Source organism: Ambystoma mexicanum, chromosome 14 (assembly GCF_040938575.1).
Source record: "Ambystoma mexicanum isolate Mex_15411 chromosome 14, UKY_AmexF1_1, whole genome shotgun sequence".
Lineage (NCBI taxonomy): Eukaryota > Metazoa > Chordata > Amphibia > Caudata > Ambystomatidae > Ambystoma > Ambystoma mexicanum.
In genome coordinates this window covers 268,122,112-268,142,076 of record NC_090940.1, presented here as the reverse complement: position 1 = coordinate 268,142,076, position 19,965 = coordinate 268,122,112, and the positions used below count along the sequence as shown (strand labels likewise).

General features: G+C 45.8%; 1 protein-coding gene across 6 annotated transcripts in view; it reads left to right on the top strand.

Annotated features, from left to right (window-relative positions):
* MDGA2 (MAM domain containing glycosylphosphatidylinositol anchor 2) overlaps positions 1-19,965 on the top strand; it is a 2,250,375-nt gene that overhangs the window by 1,059,139 nt on the left and 1,171,271 nt on the right. The gene's annotated exons all lie outside the window — the stretch shown is intronic.

Genomic DNA, 19,965 nt, shown 5'->3' with positions numbered 1-19,965 from the left:
AGAAGGTACACAAGCCAGCTTTAGAGAATGACACATTCCTAGTACACTGAGCAGAGTAATTATTTGGGCAACTGCATTCCAGCAATATTTGGATCAGGGTGCATAATAACTGAAAGTGAGTGGGGTAAACATGGCTGCCATGTTATTATGGTGGAAGAAACTTCAAAATAATATTCTAAATGCCTAGTTTCACCTATTATACAACGTCCAAACATGTTTTGAAAGAACTCCCGGACATCTCCTTATATGTATGGGGGCAACAACACAAAAGCAACAATACAAACTTAAAAAATGGCTCCTATTTCTTAAAACACAACTTAATCAGGATCACATAGAATGTTTACCACATAGGGCCCATATATGATACATCAAGGGATATTTATGATTATTAATGATGTGACACATATGCAAGTTGTAACTGCTCCCGAAGCTCTATAAGAGAAAATAATAAACACAGCGCAGCAACCCTGGGAGGATAGCTCAGTAGCAACGTGCTCGCCTTGGAAGCAAAACGACACTAAGCAACACAGGTTCGATCCTCGGGTCCGCGCTTAGAAACCTCTGGGTATTTGTGCGCGCTATAAATATGCAACTAAGCCAACAACAACACATTCTGTAACAGCACCTCGATGCCCCTGGGCTGTGTGAGCGCTTTAAAAATGCAAATAAATAAATAAACCCTCTGTACTGCAGTTCTGGCAGAGCACGTTGAAAGATGTGCTCTGGGTGTGTCTAACCCAGGCCTAGTCAACCTACCGCCCTCCAAATACTTTGGCCTTCGAATCCCAGGCATCAGCGTGAATGGTGAGGGCTCATGGGATTTGCAGCCCAAAACATCTGGACGGGCTCAGGTTGACCACACCTTCTGCAACCTGATAAAAACAGCAGTTCTAGTAAGCCCCCAACCACAGCATACTTTACATCTTTTTTGACACCATGTAATTCCATGCACCCGATTTCGTAAATATCCCTTGGGACCCAAACTCATACTTGGATTGAATTAAAAAAAAATATTATCCATTTATAATACCATGTTTTTAACTTTACACTCGCTCTTCTAACGAGGACAGGCAAGCATGACAACCCACAGACTCTGCTCACAAAGCTGCGAACATTAAGGAAACTGATGACATCGTCACTGTTTAACAATTATCAAAGGATTTTGCTTTACGTTAGCATTTCTGCAAAGGACAAATGTATACTTAACAAGCATTGATTTATTCTCTAGAAAGAGAAGCTTTTTAAGTGCCCATTTGTTACTCAGAAATAGAGATAAAGCGATCAGTCGATTTGGAATGAAATTGAATACTCCAATCACTTCAGACAGAGCCAAACTGCTCCAGATGACAATGCTGTCTGCTTTCTAGGTCGTGTGTTTGTAGTGGTGAAATAGAAAAGCATACATGTGTGCATGTACTGTGGCGAACTAGAAGGAGTAGTTGGATTGAGTAGTGTCATTTTAAGTGGTTTCTATTCAAATAATAAGCAGCATGCCTATCTAACCCTATCACTGTAAGGGAAGTTCCCTGCCTTGCAAAACTAAAAGTAAGGGTGCTCATTAAAGTCCAAAAGAAAAAGTCCTAAGTCCAAATCCTAACTGGTAACTGGCCCTACCACTTAGAAAGAAATTGACAAAAAGGAGAAGGCTAGAGCGATAGCCTTGGTCCTTGGCTTCTACCTGGCTCAACACATGAATTCTTTTTCCAAGAATGGTTCTTTCCACAAAGTGCATCAGCTCCTTGCAGTACAGTCCTCAGCCGCTCTGTAGGTTCTGTGTGTCAAGTTGTAAGTCTTTACCTAGTTTCCATACGGTTCCCTTTGGTTCTGTGTGTCAAGTTGTAAGTCTTTACCTAGTTTCCATATGGTTCCCTTTTCTCAGGGAAGACAAGGCTTTCTTAACACACTTCCACCATTTCTCACTTGGTGCTTGACTGTGTCCTTTTCTTGTTTTTAAACACTCGAACCCTCCAGGTTCTCTTGCTTTCCAGTTCTGTTCACTATGTCTCCTGTCCCTAGGACTCTCCAAAAGTCCTCTGGCCCTCTGACAGGCTTGCTTAAACAGGGCCTGAGTAGGTCATCTGCCCACTTGGGATTTTCAGGCTAAGGTAACCCTTGTGGCTTCTCCAGCCTTTAATAGTAATGTATCTCAATTTCCCAGGGCTCCCCAAAGCCCTCTGACAGTCTTGCATTATCAGGGGCTCAGCAAGGTGTCTGCCCGCTCAGGTTTTTCTGTCTCCCGTATACCTTGTAGCTTCCCCAACTTTTAATAAGATGTTTCGTCCCTCGGACACATCCCTGATTCATTAAATCACCACAACAGTGGGTGTTTTTGTTACTATAAACTTTAAGAATAGAGATTCACATGGGGCAGTTTGATTGTTACCGACAACCGAGGGGATAAAATGAAGACCCTGCAAAGGAAGGTAGGCCGTTGCCACATGCCCTACTTAGGCCTTGTATGTCCTTATAGCTCAGTGGGACATTTTCAACTTTTTCTCCTATTTACAGTGCACTTGTGTTGGAAATATAAATTAAACATATTCTTGTTGTGTTGGAGGAAGGCAGGAGCCATGCAGAGCAGAGGGAGGGGAACGGAAAGGGGTGGTGTGAGGCAGTGCAGAGGGTCTGACTTACAATGCCAATGGATATTACCCAAACCACTTGAATTTATTTATGTGGGAGTTGCACTGTTGTCCCCTTCTCCTCAGCATAAGATCCCACTCTCAGTGCCTTCTCCTCTATATCATGTTATCCCTTTCCACTTTCCATCTCCCACCACACCATTTATCTTCATGGCAAATGTCCAGATCTTCCTTTTCACCATGCTCCGCTTTATCCCCATCCTTTGTTCCACCCTGCTCCGAATTCCCTGATCCTCTTCTAGTTCTTCCACATGACCTTGATCGGTGTCTTTTACTATCCTTTGTTCCACCCTGGTATTCAGTCCCCATGTTCCTCTTACAGTTCTTCCTACACGCCTTGCTTAGCATCTCTCCCCTTTCTTTATTCCACTTTGCTATAAATTTCATGTTCTTTTTGCAGTTTGTTTGGAAACTCTATTCCCCCTATCCACCCTGTGTTCTACCGTGCACTAGATTATCATTGTTCCTCTTGTAGTTCTGCCTCATCACCTTGGTCGGCCCATCTTATTCAACATTTGTTCCACCCTGCACTAAATTCCCCATGTTTATCGTGCCCTTTTCCCACCTCACCTTGCTCTGCCTCTCTCCTCATTCTTTGTTACTTTTTGCTCTAAATTCATGATTTTTCTCTTACATTCCTTACGCCTCACCTCGCTCAGCCTCTCGCCCCATCCTGTGCTCCTCCCTGCCCTAAGATCTAAATATTACTCTTGCAGTTGTTCCTGCACACCTTGCTTATCTCTATCCACACTTTCTTCCACCCTGCACCAAATTCCCCATGTTCCGCTTGCAATCTTGAAGCAACTTGATCTTGTCAATATATTCATCCATGATGTCGTGAGCGGGGAATCATCTTGGCATTACTGAAAAAGGGATTACACTGCTATGCTGAAGCAGTGCACTGTGGCAGTAGCATCGTTGGTGCAGGCATTCAGTAGCTCATGGTGTAGCTGCCTTGTACATTGCCACCATATTCCTTTAGGACCACATTCATTTAGGGTTTTATAAGAGACAGCAACCTGAAATTGACACCTGATTTCCAATGAAATCCGCTGGTATTGGTTGGACATATTGGGTCTTGATATGTATTGGTCTGAAACAAGTAGACACAATTACAAGACAACTGACGACACAGGTGGGACACCAAAGTGATTATGGAAACTCTTTTAAAATATTTTGGTAAATGCAGACGATTTTGTAAAATGTGAAGCATTATGTTTGCAGCGGAAATTATTCATGGACTCACTAGGCTAGAAGAAGCAAGGAAGGGAACGATGACAACATTGTTTGATTTGTATAAGCTAAGTACATGGATGGGGATATGATATGGTAAGGCATATATTCTGCGCCTGTGCACAAGTGACATTGTTTGATATTAGAAAGATGATATTAGAAAGTTGATAATTGATATTCTTTATGAATTTCATGAACCGTGGGATTTTAGAAGTAACTTTGTATATTATTCATAATGAAGTATGATTGTAAGTGTGTGCATAACACTGTACAATTAATGTTTTATTATTTGGAATAAGGCTTGTGTAAGGTTTGAATAAATCACTCATGAAGTGCGAGAAAAGGAATAATGTCAAATAGTATCAGGATTTTTGTAGCTAACAAAATATGGCAAGCATCAATGCAAAAATTGATTTTGGTAGATGAATGTTTGATCACATTACCATTACTTTAATTTATTTTCCATTGCGCTCTATTGAGTGGTGGGATTTCTTTCGGATTTGCTGTGTCACCTATAATATATACCTTCACTTTCCACGCTTGGTAGAACCTGGGCAGCTCATTTATTTGAGGCACTCTACCAATTGGTGTCTTTCTTTAATAATAATAATAATAATAATAATAATAATAATAATAATAATAATAATAATAGAGTAAAGTATCATTTATGCTCATTGTTTTCTTTGAATGGCCGACTGGGGCGGCGGTCATGGTTTTCTGCCTTAACATCCTTCACTCTTACACATCTACCTTTTAAATGTCTCTAGAATGTGTATATAAATGGTCATTAGTGGTCTGTTTTTGCTGCAAGGCATCTCTACAAGCCCCAATGAGTGTCTGTACTATGGTTCCAAATCTCAGTGATTCTGAGGGAACCTGTTGGTTTGTTACAGGTTTCGGGGACCCTAAGCAGGTGCAAGGCACTCAAAATCCTAATGACAATGAATGGCAAATCTTATCAACTACTGGTGGTCACACAGTGCATTGTGTGAATGGCGGAAACACAATAGAAAACATTGCACTTTTTTATAGAAACACTTTCCAACCTTCATGGAAAAACATGTTTGTGTTTCCATATGTGGCACCCATCAATAGTCTTGAACATCTCACACCTTAACTAGGCTTATATTTGAACATTTGGGGTACCAAACCCCTGCTTTCTCTATCTAGCTCATTTCACTCTTACATCTAAGCTCCTGATTCCAGCAATTTGGCCTCTGTCAAATCCCATTGCAAATATCACACCATTAGCCCGGTCTTCGAGTTGGAGAAGAGTCAAGCAATGTTTAACCTGGCACCCTATACCTGGTTGCGTCGCTGTGCTAATCGGTTGTTTGTTCTCACCTCTTACCATTTGCATTTGTTCATCAACCCCATTTCACATGCTCCTGAATTCGTGATGCTATGCAAATGTGCACCCCACTCCTCCACTGTATATTTCCCCTTCACCCTCCACTCATTTCAACCTTCTCAATTAATTTCTCTGGTGAAGTGATTTCACTATCCCACTTAAAAAAGCCAAGATGCTCTTCAACATGTTCCTTGCTAAATGATATATCACCCAAATCACACTATTTAAATCTAAATTCATGTCCGAGGAACAAAATTGGTCTCATCCTTTCTCCCTCTCGGTCGAAACCTTTTTTCTCCTCCCCACCACAGCTATATAAACAGAATAGACACAGCCAAGCGGACCTACACACTACCTAGTGTTTACTATTCACTGTTATGAGTCAACGTATCTACTCTTTTCACGGCTAGAAACAGTTGTGTACAGGCTTGTTATAAATGCCATCTCATATCATATTGCATTATATCACTCATTCTTTAACCTCTCAACCACGTCTCTATCTCCTGACCTCACCTATTTCTTAGATGTCTATGGCATCAGGCAGGGAATGCCCTCACTCCCTGTCACACTCCCACATAGTTATTCTGCACTCCTCTCACATCACCCCCTCCCTTTCACAACAAATTTACTTTGTACCCTGCTTGGCGGCTCTATCAAGAATTCTGACCTGCCCCAATCCCTTTGTCTTGTTCAAAGGCCTTCCCCGAGTGTTTTAACTCTTTACATTGTATCATCACCTGCTCTCTATTCAAAACATTGTTATTAACCCCCCCAACACCAAGAGCCTTGACTTTTTCCCAGAGAGATTTCAAAACCTCATATTGGAGCCCTCATCTCCTATTACAGCAAGACCCCTGGAGCGTGTAGTTGGCACATGACTATGAGCATTTTCCCAGTCACCTGGGTTAAGCAGTAAAAGCCAGGCTAGTTCTTGAACTGCCAGAGGCACTAAGCATGGCCTTGTATTTTTCTTTGAAAGCCTTAGCATACTGTGGGCCTTTTAACATGTTTAACCATTCTACAGCGTCCACTTAATATTAGCCTTCTAGCCACTGCTCTTGGTGCACACCTCTCTTGGATCGCATGTTTGCTCTAGGACAGATCGCGGTAAGCTGTGTTGTCTCCCTTTATCAACTCGCTACAGCTGTTTTTTTGGTGATACCTGCAGCTTTCACTGTCACCCGCAGGCGTTCCGACTGGCGGCTTCTTCCGCGCTGGGTTTTGGGACGTAGGTACGGGAGGTACTAGTCCCTCCTTTGTGTTCGTTACTTTTTCCTCCTTGTAGCGCGGGGCCGCTGGGAGTATATCTTCTCTCCCGACCCAGCGGTCTCTGCATTGCAACTATCCTTTGTAAGCTCTCGCTCTTCCGGTTTCTTCCCTCCTGCCTCGCTCTGTCCAGGCTTCTGTCACTCGCGCCCTCCAGCGAGTGTTCCTCCTACCTTCTTTCCCCTCCAGTTTTTCTCTGCTGCCGCCGTGCCTCAGCGGTAACCGTTTCTCTTCTTTTGCGGCCCCGTCCCCGCGGACTGGCGCCGCCCCTTTCCCTACGCTTTTTCTTCTCTCTCTCCGCTACTTGTCTGGCGCTTTTCTCCTTTGCCTATCTCTCCTCCGGTCCTCGCCCCGCTTGTTGCAGTGGCTGGTGGGCGATCTGTGGAGCCCTGTCCTCCGGCTCCCCTCTGCAGGATTCCCCTGTTCCGCTGCAGTGTTGTCTTCAGTTACTCATACGGATCCAGTCTATTACCTGCCTCCTACTCATCTGAATAGTCTACTTTCCGCTGGAACTACGCCTTCCGTGCTACAGACCAGAGGAGTCCAAGGGTTTTTTCCCCATTCGGGGGTTTTTCCCCTATTTCGGCTTGGTTCCGGAAGGGAGGTCCTCGGACAGCTGTTCCCCTCAGCGGTCACGGTGGCCTCCCTCCGTGACAAGCAAGCTCATCGGAAAAAGGAGAAGGATTATCTACTTCGACGGCGTCTGCAGGACCCCGACAACAATTCCGGCAGTTCAGGTGAGGAGAGCTCGACAGAAGGGGGAGAAAAGGGAGACCAGGCACTTAAACTGTCACAGATTGCAACGCCTAAGAAAAACACGATGTCAGCCGAAGGGCAAGTGCAAGAGCTTTGGAAGGCAATTCAAGCTATGTCTCAGGAACTTTAGGGAGTCAAAGCTGAGAACGCCCTCCTTAGACAAATGGTATCCGCCAGGGAACCCCCTCCTCCAGAACTACCGCCTACAACACTATCCTCGGGAAAGTTTGATGGTGCCCCCAAGAAAGTGAAGGAATTCCTAGAGGCGTGTACTATCTACTTTACTTTCCGACCCCGCACTTTCTCTACAGACCAAGCGAAGGTCGGCTTCCTAATCTCGAACATGACGGGCAACGCTCTGACTTGGGCCACTCCCCTAGTCACAAGCAACAATGCCATTCTCCAAGACTATGCAGCGTTCCAAAATTCTCTGAGACAGACTTTCGAATGCCCAGAGTTGTCATTTACTGCTTCTGAAGAGTTGTTGGATGTAAAGCAAGGTTCTTTGGACGTCCTGTCCTATATCTCTGCTTTCAAAACAGTAGCTCCTGGCGCAGGCTGGCCAGAACCGGCACAATATGCCATTTTCAGGAGGGGTCTAAAAGAGGAGATTAAGGATGAGTTAGCCAGATCTACTCGCTCACCTACTTTCTCGGACCTGCTAACTGCTGCACTACATATCGAGTATCGCCTACAGGAAAGGAAGACGGAAAGACGCAAACAACAAGGCTCAGGATTCCTCCCGGATTCTCGGGCATATTCTCCCCCTAGTCGCTCTCCCGCTGCCGCTTCAAAGGAACCGATGCAGATTGGCTACACAAGAGCACCTGTGACTGCTGCCGAAAGACGGCGAAGAAGAGAAAAGGGACTTTGCGCTTACTGTGGGTCGGATCAACACCTTCTAAAGGACTGCACAGAACTGCCTAACAAGAGGCAGGGAAACGAGCACCCTCGGCATCAATAGGGACTAGTGTCCGGGGGTTTCCAGTTCTGTCTACTCGTCCCTATGTTTCTCTAACAGTTTCTTCTTCTGACTCCAAGGAAGATTCCAGACTCATGGTTGTTTCAGCCATCATCATGATAGAAGGCGAGAAGGCGGAGACTCTCGCATTATTGGACTGCGGAGCAGCAGGAAACTTTGTTGATACCCTGTGGGCCGATAAAGTCGGTCTACGCAGAATACCCCGGAAGGAAGGTCAGAAGATAGGAGTTGACGGCTCTCCACTATCATCCGGACTCATCACCCATACCACTGAAGAGCTATCCTTAACAGTTTTTCAGCACTCGGAAGTGATAAGGTTCGACATTATCCGGGCTGCACATTTTCCAATAATTTTGGGAATCACATGGCTTCGCAGACACAATCCCCAAATCGATTGGACAAATAACCAGCTGAGTTTCTGTTCTACATACTGCACCGAACACTGTCTTCCACAGAAGAGTCAGAAGGGCCTTCAATCTATTACGGCTCACACCTCCAACTGTGTGGGGGTTTTTGCTCTACCCAATTTTTGCTTGAAATACTCCGAAGTATTCCAAGAAAGCCTTCACTCCAAACTGCCACCCCATCGGCCCGAGGACTGTACCATAGATTTGGTACCCAATGCACTAGTTCCATTTGGCAGAATGTTCTCTCTAACACTTACGGAGAAGCTTGTGTTACGAAACTATTTGGACACGAATATGAAGAATTGGCTGATTCAGCCTTGGAAATCCCCTGCAGGGGCTCCCTTATTTTTTATCAAGAAAAGGGATTCTACTGATCTTAGACCCTGTATAGACTACAGAGGTCTAAATAAGGTGACTATCCGAGATCGTTATCCCATGCCATTGATCTCCAATATCATCGAGGCTGTACAAGGAGCCATAATTTTTACCAAACTCAACCTCAGAAACGCATACCATCTGCTCAGAATCTCCAAGGGTGACGAATGGAAGACGGCATTCCGTACCCCATTCGGCCTGTACGAGTATAAGGTGATGCCATTTGGACTGGTTAACGCTCCTGCAGCGTTTCAAAGATTTATGGACAGAATGTTTTCTGATATGCTTTCCACTTCTGTCATCATCTATTTGGATGATATCCTGGTCTACTCCTCAAACTTACAGGAACACATCGTTCATGTCACTCAAGTTCTTGAATGTCTACAAAAGAACAAGCTATTGGTTAAAGCCGAGAAGTGCACATTTGCGGTTCCTTCTGTGCAATATCTGGGCTACAAGTTATCAGAAGAAGGGATAGACATGGATCAAAGGAAGGTTCAGGCCATTCTCGAATGCTCCGCCCCCACTTCTGTCCGTGAGGTGCAGAGGTTCCTGGGGCTCTCCAAATATTACCAAAGGTTCATCCCCAACTTCTCGGAAGTGGTGTACCCCATCACTCGCCTACTTAAGAAGGAGGCCTCTCCGTTCCGCTGGTCAACCGATACCGAGAACAGTTTCAAGTTGCTCAAACATCTCTTCTGCTCAGCTCCGATATCCGGACCAAACTCAGCCCTTCATCCTGGAGACCGACGCCTCTGCAATCGCCATCGGAGCGGTACTACTTCAGGCTGTCGGTGGCGTGGAACATCCGGTAGCTTACTTATCCAAGACACTCTCACCCAGTCAATTGAATTATTCTGTCCTAGAAAAGGAGCTGTTGGCAATGAAATTGGCTTGCGATGAATGGCGCCATCTACTCATGGGGGCCTGACATCCCTTCCTTATCAGGACTGACCACAAAAACCTGAAAGCCCTCCAGGAAATGGAGTGTTCTAATTCCAGGCAAGCACGTTGGGCCTATCTTTTCTCGCAATATGATTACCAGATTTCTTACATTCCTGGGTCACTAAACCATCTGGCATACGCCCTATCCCGCAAGGAATTCAGCAAGGAAAGGGCCTCGTTATCCGCTGAACCTATGTTTCATCGCAATCGGATGTTGGCCCTTGTTAGTTCTTTCCTACAAGAGGTTAAAACCGCTGTGGTTCAGGAACTTCCCCAATTACCGTTACACTCTGACTCTCCTTACCAGGAGAAGGATGGCTGTCTGTTCTTCAAGAAATGACTGTATGTTCCAGAAGGCGCGCTGCGGAAGAAGATTCTGGATTGGTGTCACACTTCTCGCCTTGCAGGTCACCGCGGGGGAATCAACAACCTGGAGCTCATCTCGAGGAATTTTTCCTGGCCCACCGTGAGAAGAGATACCCTGGACTTTGTTAAGTCCTGTCCCATTTGGGCTCGGTCTAAATATAGTTGGGGTTACTTACCCAAGTTGAGATGCCTACTCGCCCCTGGGGGTTGGTTTCTACGGATTTCATTGTAGACCTACCGGAATCCGAATCCTGTACTTGCATCATGGTCACGGTAGATGCGTTCTCCAGGATGGCACATTTCTCTCCTCTTTCTGGTGTTCCTACAGCCACCAGGATGGCTGAGGTGTTTGCACCAGACATCTTCAGACTTCACGGTTTACCTGACAAAATCATCTCTGATCGGGGAAGTCAGTACACCTCGAGATTCTGGACAGCCTGTGTACCCGATTGGGGCTTGAGAGAGCACTCTCTTCGGGATTCCATCCCCAATCTAACCGGATGACAGAACGCCTGAACGCTACTCTCGAACTATATCTGAGATGTTACGTCACTCAGCATCAGGACAATTGGGTTTCTCTACTCCCTACTGCAGAATTCTCGTATAACAATACCAGACACGCTGCCACTGGTCTCTCGCCATTCTTTTGTACTTATGGGGTTCACCCTAAGTCGATTCTTCCCGAGGTTCCCAGTTTCACCAACTCCCCAGCGGCCAAAGAGGTATTGGATCAGATCAAGGATGCCCATGCCACGGCATTGCAGAGTTTAGAGAACAGCAGGAGACGATCGAAGATCGGAGCAGATAAACACTGCAAAGAATGTCCAGATTGGAAGCCAAGCGACAAAGTGTGGTTGTCCACCCGGTTTTTACCCAGATGGACAAGGCCCTCTAAACTCTCCCCTCGCTTTCTGGGTCCTTTTCCCATTCTTCTCAAGATCAATCCTGTGGCTTACCGTCTTCGGCTGCCTCCTTCTCTGAATCGCATTCACCCTGTATTTCATTCATCTCTCCTTAAACCTTTCTATTCCGATTCTCATCACAGACCAGTGCCCAGACACACTCCCTCACAGACACCCAATCAAGCAAAATTTGAGGTCTCCAACATTAGAGACTCTAGGTTCTACCGAGGGAGGTTGGAATACCTTTTGTCCTGGAAGGGTTATCCGGAGTCGGAGGACTCTTGGGAACCTGCTTCTCAGGTGCATGCTCCTCGCTTGCTCGCCAGATTCCACCGCCTACACCCGGGGAAGCCTGGGGTGGTGCGGACTGGAAGGGGGCATACTGTCACCCGCAGGCGTTCCGACTGGCGGCTTCTTCCGTGCTGGGTTTTGGGACGTAGGTACGGGAGGTACTAGTCCCTCCTTTGTGTCCGTTACTTTTTCCTCCTTGTAGCGCGAGGCCGCTGGGAGTATATCTTCTCTCCCGACCCAGCGGTCCCTGCGTTGCAGCTATTCTTTGGAAGCTCTCGCTCTTCCGGGTTTCTTCGCTCCTGCCTCGCTCAGTCCAGGCTTCTGTCACTCGCGCCCTCCAGCGAGTGTTCCTCCTACCTTCTCTCCCCTCCAGTTTTTCTCTGCTGCTGCCGCGCCTCGGCGGTAACCGTTTCTCTTCTTTTGCGGCCCCGTCCCCGTGGACAGGCGCCGCCCCTTTCCCTACGCTTTTTCTTCTCTCTCTCTGCTACTTGTCTGGCGCTTTTCTCCTTTGCCTATCTCTCCTCCGGTCCTTGCCCCGCTTGTTGCAGTGGCTGGTGGGCGTTCTGTGGAGCCTTGTCCTCCGGCTCCCCTCTGCAGGACTCCCCTGTTCCGCTGCAGTGTTGCCTTCAGTTAGACATACGGATCCAGTCTATTACCTACCTCCTACTCATTTGAAAGTCTACTTGCCGCTGGAACTACGCCTTCCGTGCTACAGACCAGAGGAGTCCAAGGGTTTTTTCCCCATTTGGGGTTTTTCCCCTATTTCGGCTTGGTTCCGGAAGGGAGGTCCTCGGACAGCTGTTCCCCTCAGCAGTCACGGTGGCCTCCCTCCGTGACAAGCAAGCTCATCGGAAAAAGGAGAAGGATTATCTACTTCGACGGCCTCTGCAGGACCCCGACAGCAATTCCGGCAGTTCAGGTGAGGAGAGCTCGACAGAAGGGGGAGAAAAGGGAGACCAGGTACTTAAACTGTCACATTCACGTTTTCCACCTACAAAATTCCAATTTGGTTTAAATTGAATTCTGACATTACAGAAGGTCCTATTTGTTGAAAGATCAACTTCTTCAGCCCTTCCTATGAATATCCCTCTTCATCCAAAGTCTGAAATCATATGTCTTACCTTCCCTTTCATTGAGACTTGTTGGCCGATGCACCAACCATGCTAAGGCATCATCCCAGCTGTCCTCCACCTCAGAAACCAGAGTAGCTTCAATCCATATCAGACATTGCCTTACAAATTTCTCATCGTCAATGCTCTCATCTTCTCAATATTGTATGATAGCGCCCCATCCCCTAAAGATACATTCATGGTCTCCAGAGAATCCATAATCTGCATCTTCCACTTGCCATTCCTCAGCCCCCCTTTCCTAAATCAGAAATGTCAGCACTGCTCCTCTACCGAGGTCATGTTTGCAATTGCCACTAGTCTCTGGAAACTTCTGTAGTACTTAAATCCCCAGGTGATGACTCGAGCTTCTCCAGTTTTACTCTCACATCTGGCCAATTCTCTCTGCACATCAGGCCTATTCACAGTCCTATGGGCTTAAGACTCGTGTTTTCTGTGTCATCCTTCCTCTCTCCATGCTGTCTTATTGTTCCCTATGACTAAGAGTCCCCCCTGGTGGCATGTCCTCGTGCTGTAAACATTCTGCAAATACACTCATTAAGTAAAACCTGTGTACTTCCATGACTAAACTACGCAGGTGTTACACCTGAAAGAGACTCCTGCTCTCTTAAGCATTTTTATTTTTACAATCCAATTCATTTGTATGTTCCCAAGTATTTCTGTTAATTTCTCCCAAATAGTTTTAGTTTAAATGTTAGATTTCTGTGTGATTAAAAAATGCCAGCATAATGATTAGTGGAGAGACTGTGTTTTAAGAAAAGAAATATCGACAGGGCGTTCAGTGTAAGGCATGAGAGCATCAGTACATACCCCTAAGGGTGATGGGAAGGGGATGGGTTGAGATTGCATTAGCAAGTGTGGATGATCATATTCTACCCTTCATGAAAATCAGTGAGATGAAAGGAGGTTGCTGTTTAATGTAAAACCTTAAATAACCCTGACGCCCAATTTAGAAGACCACAGACCTCGACCCAGCTCACGCCTCTGTCTGTATACGTCTGAAAAGCATTCGCCTGGGCATGCATAGTGCTAATCAGTACTGAACATGAAGGATCTTCCACTGCCTCTCTCCCCCGGTTCCGAAGATTACCCGCGGTGGGCGGTAAGAATAAATGTTTACTAGATTGGGGTATTTAATAACACTTTAGATGTAGTGTGTCTTAATGCATGTTATTTATCAAATTACAAGCACTAGCGTGCATCTGTACTAATGTTCTTTGCCGAACACCATTTACCGAAAGAAGCATTAATTCCAAAGGATTGTGGGACATGTAGTCCCCTGGAAATGGAGCATAATAAAAACTAGAGGAACGTCTCTCCTATGGGCATGATTCATTGCAGGAGCAGGGAAACATAGGACAGGTTTGTGCTTGTTATGGGAGTGGATCTCTTCTGTGTTTTGATGCATCGTGACTTTCAGATTAAATTAAATAATAAACGACATACTGTGCAATAATATCACTATTCCCCTAGAACTGTTTTGGCAATGGTGCAAGAATGGGAACCATCAAATTCCACTGAGATAATTAGTAAGACTGGATAATTTAGTTTGGGGATACATTGAATCACCCACATTTTGGGTGGTTTAGGTTGTTCAAAGTCTTGAGATTTCCAGGCAGTTTTCCCAGGAAAGGTTTGAGGTTCACAGAGTGGTAACATTAAAATACCTAATAGGTAGGGCAGGCTGCTACCATCCCCCACAAGGATTTATGATATGCCTGATTGCCCCAGCAGAGCCTGGCAGTCCATTGCAAAGCAGCCGGAAATATTAAGGTATGTCTAGCCATCTTGTGCTGAAAATGTGTCACCTAAGAATTCGTCCTCATTTCTCCAAATTTGAATATTTACCGCAGATATGTCTTCATGCCGTATGGGAGCAGTCACATCATTATGTAGATGGCAGCCCATTACCATGTCGGGGCATTCAGAAACATTAGTGCACCCGGGTGACGTAATGAAGATGTGCTGCGACTACTGCGGGTATATGTTGACATTTGCAAACTAATTACAAGTGCGTCACGTGGTTGCAGACATGTCCGTTGATAGCGAACATCAGCGCAGGTGGCGACATTACTTGGGCGTGCTATTGAGACTGTGATGGCACTGTGACGTTCGCAAACCAATTGAAAGTCTGTCACTGTCACAGCAGATGTGACGGTCTGATCGCAAACGTTGGCACGCCACGTGGCATCTTTGTATGTGATGGTACGGACACAAACAGGTATATAGCCAGTAGATTTCAAATTGATGTTTTAAAAAATAAATAAAAAGTGAAGAGGGACAAACAACATTGTCAGTCCCTCTCCGGAGGCACTGCAAGGTAGGCAAGGACCGTGCAGATGGAAGAGCTGGGGCTGCAGCTAATGGCCCGGTATGTGGCGGAAGGAGAGACCAGATGCCTACCTGCTTGGAAGTGGAATGAGGACCGAAGGCCAGAAGAGGCTGAGGCTCTTGACGCGGAAGAGCGTTGAGGAAGACTATCCAGCAGGAATGCACAGCGGGGCTCTCAGGAAGTACTGGGGAGCCGCGTATGGCATTGCAGGAACAGGAGACTGCGTAGAAGAACTGCCAGAAGATGCAAGGAGGCCCGAGACTGAGGTGAGAGACCGAGTGGCCATACAGAACATATGGGGTGGCCCAGGCACCACAAGGGCACTACAGAAGCCAATATAAAGGGGTCTGGGACCAGAGAGAGAGAAACGCAGAAACGGGGGTCTGGGACCCAAGAAGCCAGTGTGTTGGGGTTAAGGACCCGAGGAAGAGATATCAATGTGAAGGGGTATGGGACTCTACAATAATGAAGTGTAACAACAGGGTCAAGGACCCTCTGGAGGAGGGATATTATTCCTGGCAGGGGAGTTTACCAGGGATACTGTGAAGAAGCAGTCAAACGTGCCCAACCATGCAGGAGGCAAAGCTCCTCCAACAAGCCCTCTTCTTCGGTGCAGTTCCTGGTAATGTCAAATACCAGGTCTGGTCAAGTGAGTCACTGATGGGGCTCAACAAGTGAATGTGAAAAGCCAGGGGATGGGCGACATTGCTCCTACCTTGTGGAACTGTAAATAGAAGCTTGAGAAAGGCCAAGGGACAGAAGGTAGGCCCCCTACTTTGTAGAACTGTATATATATAAGCCTGAGAAAGTCCACGGGAACGAAGACATGCTCCCTACTTTGTGGAATTTGGTAAATATTATCCTGAGAAAGGCCAGGGGACAGAAACCATTCCAGCTGCTTTGTGGAACTGTAAATACAAGCCTGAGAATGGCCATGGGAGGGGAGCCATTCACCCTACTTGTGAACCGTGTTCATACAGAAGAAGAGTCATTCTTCTGGTCCCAGAAGAGAACGATGCAGTTTAGTACATTTATAAGTTTAAGGGACAAAAGTAGGATTTGGGCACAGGACGTTGGACTTTTTAGTTATTAATTTTCTAGCAGATCCTTAGTTTTTGTTCAGGCAGGAATACCTCTCTTAGGTTTAGGGATAGTCTTCCTTCTTTCTTTTTGAATAAATAAGTCTTTGCCCAAAAGCATGCCACCTGTGTGTCAGTCTCCTCCTTCCACATCCTTGGCGGATGTTCTGCAAACAAAAGGTTTATCATGAGGTCCCCCAAACTGGAAATCGTGTGAAAGATCCATTTAAAAATGAACAAGTTATTATGAAAGTAAATAAATGTGCTTTCAGCCACACCAGACCCTACTGCCTGTAGACTCTATCCCCACAGCCGATTGCTGGTCATGTAAGACTGTAGTGACACTAACGGCTCCTCTCCCCTTATTTGAATCCAAGTGGGACACTGGGATTAAATAGGTCCTGCATTCCATGGGTGCTCCTGAGCAAGTCACTGTCTTTCTTATTGTTACCATTGTATGGCCTAGGTGTTACACTTGTGGGGGGAATCGATTGAAACCTCTAAAATATTGTGGTATTCATCCAATTCTGAACTTGCCTTATCGATCTCCTTTCAACTGCCTACCAAATCCATAAAGGAAAAGGAAATGGGTGGGGCCTGTATAGATTATCACACTTCTGATTGTTACCTCAAATGATTGCGAAATGTGATTACGGACTCAAGGTATGAGTGGGAATAGAGTACTGAAGCCCCATCCAGAGGTCTGAAAACTTCCCAAACTCCCATTTAAAGATTTTAGGGGTACTCAGGTTTATTTTGCATTGTTCAAACATATCTGCATTAGAAAAGAGATCACTGATACTTGCCAAATAATGATTTGTCAGAGGGTTCAGTGGTATGCCCGGTGATTCAAATGCTGCATTTTGCCTGTTTGTGTGAAAATCGAATCTGGAATTTTCTGGCCTTACCTAAATGCTTCACTTTGACTTTGTTTGTTTATTCAAATCTGGTTGTTTTTGAATTTCCAGGCTTTACCCTAAAATTATGTATTGGCCGTATCTTGCAAAGCAATTCCTACTGCTCTAATTCCCTAGGTTGCTCTAAAATGCTATGCCGTTTCACCTAGTCCTTGAATTTCAAACCAGAGTACTATTTGGTAAATACTACTGTGTAAATTGCTGCGCCTTTTTTACCGTTACCGTGTCTGTCTTTCTTGATGCGCCTCCTTTTCTTGAGCCCCGCTGCCTTGTTAAACTAGCCCCTCTCTCCCATTAACATTGATATATTGGTTGTTTTCTTTGCTGCATCTACTCCTCCTCGCCTGACTGGCTGCTAGGCTGCCAGGTGAGTTCTTAGTGCATTGCGCACTCCCCCGTTTGGCTCTCTGTCCCCTCTTACCAAATGTTTCTTTCCATTTCTCCTATCTATTCAAACTCTTACTCCATCACCTTTCATACCTCTCGCTTGGAAGGAAAACATTTGAGAAAGCACTGCTGGCCTCCAACCCAGGACTGCCAATTGCTGACACCTACGTCAATACTTCCTCCAGGCAGACTATCACTGACATCCACTTTACTGTCCCTTCTCCTGACCTACAGACTCCCCATATGGTATCTATCCTCTCCTATTTGTCTTCCTCACCCAATAATGGTGGAACCAGATAGGAAGCTTTCTTGGCACTCTTCCCATCATCTGGGTGCATCATTAATGTCTGCCAGAATGGCTCTATCATGGCCCAGAGTTCTCAGCTCATCCTCCTCCTTGACAGGTGTCTTCCGTCTCTCATTAACCTCTACCTTCTCCTGCTACTCCTCGACTGCCACCCGTTGGCCTTTTTGCCCCCTCTGATGGGTGTACCTCGTCCCTGTTCTCCGCCTAGGAAGACCTTTAAAGGTGGAAAACAGCTTCACTTAGATACCCTCAATTCTCGCTCTGCTGTCAAACACTACTCTGACATCTTCCCCAAATGGGTACCTGCTTCCATCATACTCAATCCTACCCTGCCTTTGAATGTCTTGACTGCACACTTTGCATCTCTCCTTCCCTTGTGATCATGCTCTAAAATCTACAGGACACCTGGGCCATTCTCCCCTTTCCTTTCAGAGTGGGGCGATCTCCCCCTGCTGCTGCGACTGTATGCCTGTTCCCCTTTGAGTCTTATTGGGCTCAGGCCCTCCTTCGATCAGTCTTCCCCTGCACCCCTCCTACCAGCACTTTCTATCGGGCACCCTTCCCTGACCCCCCTCCTTGCACTTGCTGACCCCTAACGCTGTCTCCCCTTGCGCTTAACCTACTGGGCTCCTGTCATTACGTGCGTGGCCCCTGGGTCCCCTCCATTTTGCACTTCTCCCTCTACACCCGCTCCCTATTCCATCCCTTGTTCCTGACCTGCCCCCTCCCCTGGCACTTCTTGATACTTGTGGGTGCACTTAAGGCCCTAAGCAGAAATCCATGTCACCTAGAAAAGCTGCATTAAACAGCTGTGCTTTGCTTCCCTGACACATGTGTGGCCAGCATTAAACCATTTCACCAAGGACGGCCCTGCGCAATTGATTTTATTCCATTTTGAATGACCAAACGTTAAACATCTCACCAAAAACGGCTCTGTGTTTACTTCTCTTTCATCTGAATAACAAGAAGTTGTGCACTGGTTTGAAAAACAGCCCTGTGTCTGCTGCTCTTTCATCTGAGTAACAAGAAGTTATGCACTGTGATGAAAAATGGCTCTGTGTTTGTTTTTCTTGCATCTGAACATCAAAGTTGTGCACTACATCCAAAAACGGCCTGGTCTTACTGTTAGTTCACATGAGGGGCAAGGATTTCAACATTGCAACTCCACAAAGCTTTTGTTTTCTTTTTCATGTGAACAGCAGCGCTCTAAACATTGCAAGTTAAAAATGGCTTGGCTTTTTCCTGTGTCAAATCAAAAAGCCCTCTGCAGGGGGCCTACCCCGCCGTGTCAATGGACCAGCAGCAAATGCAAACCCACTCAAAAGGACACATTAAAAAATCCCATGACCTACAGAACTGCATTACAAACATTAGATGAAAAATACAGCTTGCACACGTATGGAAGAAAATAAGAAAAATGACGTTGAAAAGCTAATGTGAAAGGATAGCTTTGCTTGCACAACATTCTTTAGTGAAATATGTTGTGGGTGGGGGGTTGGCTAAGCAATGTACATTATATTATCCCCCACAAGACTTCAATCAAATTGGAGGAGGCTCAGAATACCAGTAAAACCAGTCTGGCTCGGGCAGGAAACTTCTCAATTGAAAGCCTTGAATCCCACTGGAAGTCACACCAATAAGTGAACTATTCCTCAGTGACATGTGATGTGCCTGAGGGCGTTATAATTCTTTGCTCTGCCAGACTGGAAGACAGGACAAAAAAAACAAGTGTGGCTAGAGATTGACCAAGAAGTGCGAGTTCCTCCAGCACCCACTACCAAGTACAAACTGACAAACTTCAAAGGGTATAATAAGTCTTTTGTTACAAGCTGAGCCACCCTCCCATATGTGACAGATCCTCCAAATTGACATTAAAGGATTGATTCATTTTAGGCTTTTTTCCCACCCCTCAGAATAAGAAATAATGTCCTTTTACGATATGTATCCATGTGATTTTCAGGGGGTTCTGAAGAGACTAAGTACATGTTCCTAGGACTTTGTGGACTGAAATGGCCAGTAAAGACTTGTTTCTGGCTGATTTAAAAATGGGACAAATATAGAAATTGGTGGAAAGAAGGAAAATTAGATCATAAACATGTTTAATCATTTGCAGAGTTATAACTGTTATGCATTTCATGAAAATTACCAGCCTGTGCCAAAGGGCCATGCTACCTCGCACTGAGTTGGCGATCGGCTTGTCTAATTCCCTATGACCCACTGAAACCGCATATCTATTTTATATGGCGGTATAGAATGAGAGACAGGGTTCTAGATAGTGAACACTTCTGTGCTGAGCTCCA